This window comes from Dendrobates tinctorius, unplaced genomic scaffold (assembly GCF_039654945.1).
Source record: "Dendrobates tinctorius isolate UK_male_01 unplaced genomic scaffold, ASM3965494v1 ptg000210l, whole genome shotgun sequence".
Classification (NCBI taxonomy): domain Eukaryota; kingdom Metazoa; phylum Chordata; class Amphibia; order Anura; family Dendrobatidae; genus Dendrobates; species Dendrobates tinctorius.
In genome coordinates this window covers 533407-538784 of record NW_027361877.1, presented here as the reverse complement: position 1 = coordinate 538784, position 5378 = coordinate 533407, and positions in this window count along the sequence as shown.

Genomic DNA, 5378 nt, shown 5'->3' with positions numbered 1-5378 from the left:
GCTCTGGAGACATTCTTCGTTGGAGTCGTTTCTGCCAGACTAAATGTCTTCTTCCGGTACAACCTCTCATGACTTCGCTACCTGCCTTGGGTCCAGCGGATCTGCCCCCGGCCTACTGGGCCTTTGCTGACGTCTTTGACAAAAAGGAGGCAGAGACTCTTCCACCGCACTGGCCATGTGATTGCCCGATCGAGTTTGTTCCAGGTTCAACTCCGCCCCAGGGGCGAATCTATCCTTTGAGTCCGCTCGAATTCCAAGCCATGACTGAGTACGTTCAGGAGAATTTGGCCAGGGGCTTTATCCGGAAGTCATCTTCACCCGCCGGAGCAGGTTTCTTTTTTGTCAAGAAGAAGGATGGGTCCCTTTGCCCGTGTATCGACTATCGGGGTCTTAATGAAATCACTATCAAGAACAAATACCCCCTACCTCTCATCCCCGAGTTATTCGACCGGCTGCGAGGGGTGCAAATCTTTACCAAACTGGATCTCCGTGGAGCCTACAATCTCATCCGTATTCGCTCCGGAGATGAATGGAATACCGCTTTTAACACCAGGGATGGGCACTACGAGTATCTCGTCATGCCATTCGGTTTGTGCAACGCCCCCGCAGTCTTTCAGGAATTTGTAAATGACATTTTCCGAGACCTTCTGTACTCCTGTGTGGTCGTATATCTGGACGATATCCTCGTCTTCTCTCCCGATCTGCCCGCCCACAGGAGAGATGTCCGTCGAGTACTGTTACGCCTAAGGGAGAATTGCCTATATGCTAAGCTGGAGAAATGCACCTTTGAACAGTCCACCCTTCCATTCCTAGGATACGTCATCTCTGACTCAGGCTTATGCATGGACCCGGAGAAAGTATCTGCCGTGCTTAACTGGCCGCGTCCCCATGGGGTAAAAGCCATTCAGCGATTTCTTGGCTTCGCAAATTACTACCGGCAGTTCATTCCTCATTTTTCCTCTTTGACTGGTCCTATCTCCTCTTTGATCCGTAAGGGAGCTAATCCGCACGCCTGGTCCCCTGAAGCCGAGAACGCCTTCTTGTCTCTGAAACACACATTCGCCATGGCACCCGTGCTCCATCGCCCAGAAGCCAATAAAGCTTTCATCCTCGAGGTGGATGCTTCCGCAACTGGGGCCGGAGCAGTTCTGTCTCAAAAATCTCCCTCTGGTAGACTTGTTACGTGCGGTTTCTTTTCCAAGTCCTTCTTCACTTCGGAGCGAAACTATTCCATCGGAGACCGGGAACTGCTTGCCATCAAATTAGCTCTGGAGGAATGGAGGTACTTATTAGAGGGAGCCCTACATCCGTTTACAATCTACACGGACCATAAAAATCTGACTTACCTTGAATCGGCACAGACTCAATCCTCGGCAGGCCAGGTGGTCTCTGTTCTTTGGCCGATTCGATTTTGATCTGCACTTTCGTCCCGGCAACAAGAACCTCAAGGCTGATGCTTTGTCCAGGTCCTTCCTTTCTGCAGATTTGGAGGAGGAACCCACACATATCTCGATCCCTCCAGGCTCATCACGGTGGCACCTCTCTCTCTCGTCTCGCCGCCACGTGGTAAGACTTTCGTGGCAGAGATGGACCGAAGACAGATCCTACACTGGGGGCATGCTTCCAAACTTGCTGGTCATGTCGGCCTTAAAAAAACACTTGTCCTTGTCTCCCGCTACTACTGGTGGCCGACTCTTCCCCTGGATGTCCGAGATTTTGTCGCTTCCTGTCCGTCCTGTGCTAAAACCATGGTGCCTAGGCATTTGCCTTCCGGTATTCTGCATCCGCTTCCAGTTCCATTGTCCCCTTGGCAACACATTGCCATGGATTTCATTACCGATCTACCCAGGTCTGCAGATTGTACCGTCGTCCTTGTGGTGGTAGACAGATTCTCTAAGATGGCACATTTCATCTCTCTCCCCGGGTTACCTTCAGCACGAGACTTGGCAAAAGTTTTCGTTCACCACATCTTCCGTCTCTATGGACTACCCCAACATATTGTTTTTGACAGAGGAGTCCAATTTACCTCTCGATTTTGGAGAGCCCTATGCAAGTCGATGGATGTCACACTTGACTTCTCCTCATCTTACCACCCACAGTCCAATGGTCAAGCGGAGCCGACTAACCAGAATTTGGTGAACTATCTCCGGCACTTTTCTAATGCCCACCAGGACGACTGGTCAGACTTACTCCCGTGGGCAGAGTTCGCCTATAATAACCACGTCAGCGAGTCTTCTGGCAAATCTCCTTTTTTTGTTGTCTACGGGCAGCATCCGGGTGTACCTCTACCGATTCCCTCTGCCTCGGGTGTACTGGCGGCTGATCTGTCCGGGGATTTCTCCAGGATCTGGCAGGAGACAAAGGCCGCTCTCGAGTTAGCACGCGACAAGGTAAAGAGACACGCAGACAAAAGGCGCCTGGATTCCCTGCCATATCACCCTGGTGCTAAAGTTTGGCTGTCCTCCAAGTTCATTCGTCTCAAGATCCCTTCACATAAACTGGGTCCCCGCTATATTGGACCCTTTGAGGTATTGGCTCGTATTAACGACGTCTCCTACAAACTGCGACTTCCCGCCTCACTTCGCATCCCCAGTGCTTTTCATGTCTCCCTTCTAAAACCGGTCATCCTCAAACCTCTGCCACTCAGTCGCCGCCGCCTGTCTCCGCTGACAATGAGTTTGAGGTTAAAGACATTTTGACCATGAAGAAGCGAAGGGGGAGGACCTTTTTTCTGGTCGATTGGAAGGGCTTTGGTCCTGAGGAGAGGTCCTGGGAGCCTCGGGAGAATATTCGGGCTCCTCGAATTTTGGCTAAGTTTTTTCCACTCTGCGGAGGGGGGCGCGTAGGGAGGGGGGTACTGTCACGCTGCTGCCGCCGCAGCCCCTACCAATACCTTCTCTTCTGCCGGCAGTCTGCCCACTCTCTGGCGGCCTCCACGCCGCGGTCCCAGCTGCCTCGGCCTTCTCCGCGCTCCTCCTTTCCCCGTCTCTTGTTCCCGGCACTCGCTCCTGCCTGGTCTCCTGTGTCCCGTCGGGCGCGCGCCCCGGTTCAGCTTCCTGTTCCTCGGCGGGCGTGCGTGCACACACTGTGGTCAGGAGCACGCGTGCTCTCTACCCCTCCTGAGGCCGCGCGCTCTCCTCACCTTGCGCTGGGAGGGGTCATGACCCGGAAGTCCCTGCCATGACTCTCTATATCAGGCGGCCTCTTCCTGCTGGCAGTGATTCTGGCCCTTGTCTCTGTGTGCACCCCCGTTGCCTCCCTGCCTGTAGCTTACCCGTCTTCTCCACTGTCCTCTCTCCTAGGATCTGGAAGTCTGAGCTCGTGCTCCGGTCTGTCCTGGTCCCCTGGCTGAGTTCTCCAGTTCGTGCCTGCTTCCCTCCGTATCGCCTGTGTTCCTGACCTGTCCGCCATCCGTATTCTTGTTTCTGGGGAGGTCCTCCGCCAGCATCTCTGGCCCCTTGCCAGCTCTCCTGTATTCTCTCTGGGTACCAGCTGCCGTGGTGATAGTTACCCGCGGGCCTGCCCCAAACACTCCCTGTATAGGGGTGGTCCACCTGGCCAGCTCGCCCGTGGGAGATTCGTTGCCATGGTCCAGCGGGTCCACTCCAGGAGATCTACCTAAGTCTCACATCACACTTTGCAAGAATCTTTGATTGTTTTATGATAACCTATTTGATAATGTTGTGTCTTGTGGAAAGTAAATGTCTTTTATAGAATATTTGATACAGGGAATTAGAAAAGTTTTGAGATAGAATGTGAGAATTGAATAAAGACTGAAGAATTGAAAGTGACAGGTGACAGGCCAAGTACAGATAGTCAGTGTCTTGCATCCAGTAGAAAGAGAGAGAAAGAATAATTGCACTTTGAACTATGAATTGCACTTAAGTAAATTTTTGATACTAAGATAGGAAGTTAAGCTGTTTGTAATGTTTAAGAAATGTAATTAGGAAGATTAGATAAGTATTGTTGAATAGCATTTAAAAATTTTTGTGTGTTCCTGTATTGTACCTTTTGTTGTCTTACAACCCGCGGACGTGCTGTGTTTAATGGGGGGTATGTGGCGCCCCTGAGGCTTCAGTCGCCACAGAGGTACTGCACCTTCTCCTAAGGTGTAGTGCCCCACCATCCAGGTAAGGTGGGAACTCCTGACCTCCACACCTGCATTCCACACACAGGATAGTTCAATGGGGCCACCTAACAGCTTCAGGCTGGGGGTTAGCAGAGCACCCCTCGTGGAACCCTGCTTCATAACACGAAATGTGTTGGGAGGCGGGTGGAGTGAGATGATATAAAAGAGTGGGAAGAGTGAGAGTTAGGGAGGAGTTGGTTGGTTAGTTGGAGAGAGAAGAGAGAAGATGGGTGTCTGAAGGATGTGCTGCAGCAGGTCCCAGTGATCTGGGCTGCTGGTACGAGAAAAACAGAGAAAGAGATTGATAAGATTGATAACCTAACCTTCCATAAGACAGATAGAACAGATCGGAACGAAGGAGAATAGAAGGACAGTGGGAAGCTGGTTGAAGAAAGATAGAGAACCCTTCCAATCCAGAGAGCGCAAAGGCCGGGGCCCGGTCCCCGAGGTTGATTGGATCTTTATGTCCGGCAACAGACACCGGAGGAGTAGTGATCCGCTAACACCTTGCTTCCATCATAGACTTGGGACACTGTTATGAATGAGTCACCGTAGGAGGCAAAAATAGAAATGCTAGCTAAGTCCAGAAAACCAGAGAAGTTGGCAGCTATCGGATTGCAGACCCCTGAACCTATCAACACAACTAGCAGTAGCCGTGGGGGGTTCCTACGATGCCCTAGACCCCACGATCACAGCCGGAGGACTATAAAGCCTAAAGACAGAAAGGGAAATCTAAACTGCCCCAGAGCAGACCCCAAAGCATAAAGCAGCCCCCAACATATAATGACGGTGAAGCAAGAAGAAAGAACACTAAGGCTGTGTGCACACAATGCGTTTTTTTTAAGCGTTTCTGCAGCGTTTGAGCCGGCTCAGACGCTGCAGAAATGCTTAAAAGATGCATCAAATTAATTAGCATGCGTTTTTGGCTTTTTGTGCCAATGCATGCGTTTTTAACCGCTCAGGAATCGCTTAGCGGCTAAAAACGCAGCATGCTCATTAATTTCCGCATTGCTGAGCATTTTTAGCCATCCCCAATGATCCCAGAAATTGCGTGTCAAAAAAACGCGTCAAAAACGCGTCAAAAATCGCGCAAAAAACGCGCGGAAAAAGACGCGCGATTTCTGGGAAGGGGATCCTTTTCCTGAGCGTTTAAAAATGCTAGCGTGGGCACATAGCCTAACACAGACAGAAAGATAGACTGAGCAAAGACGGGGCCCAAGCTAACTAGATAGGAAAGGACAGGAAGGCT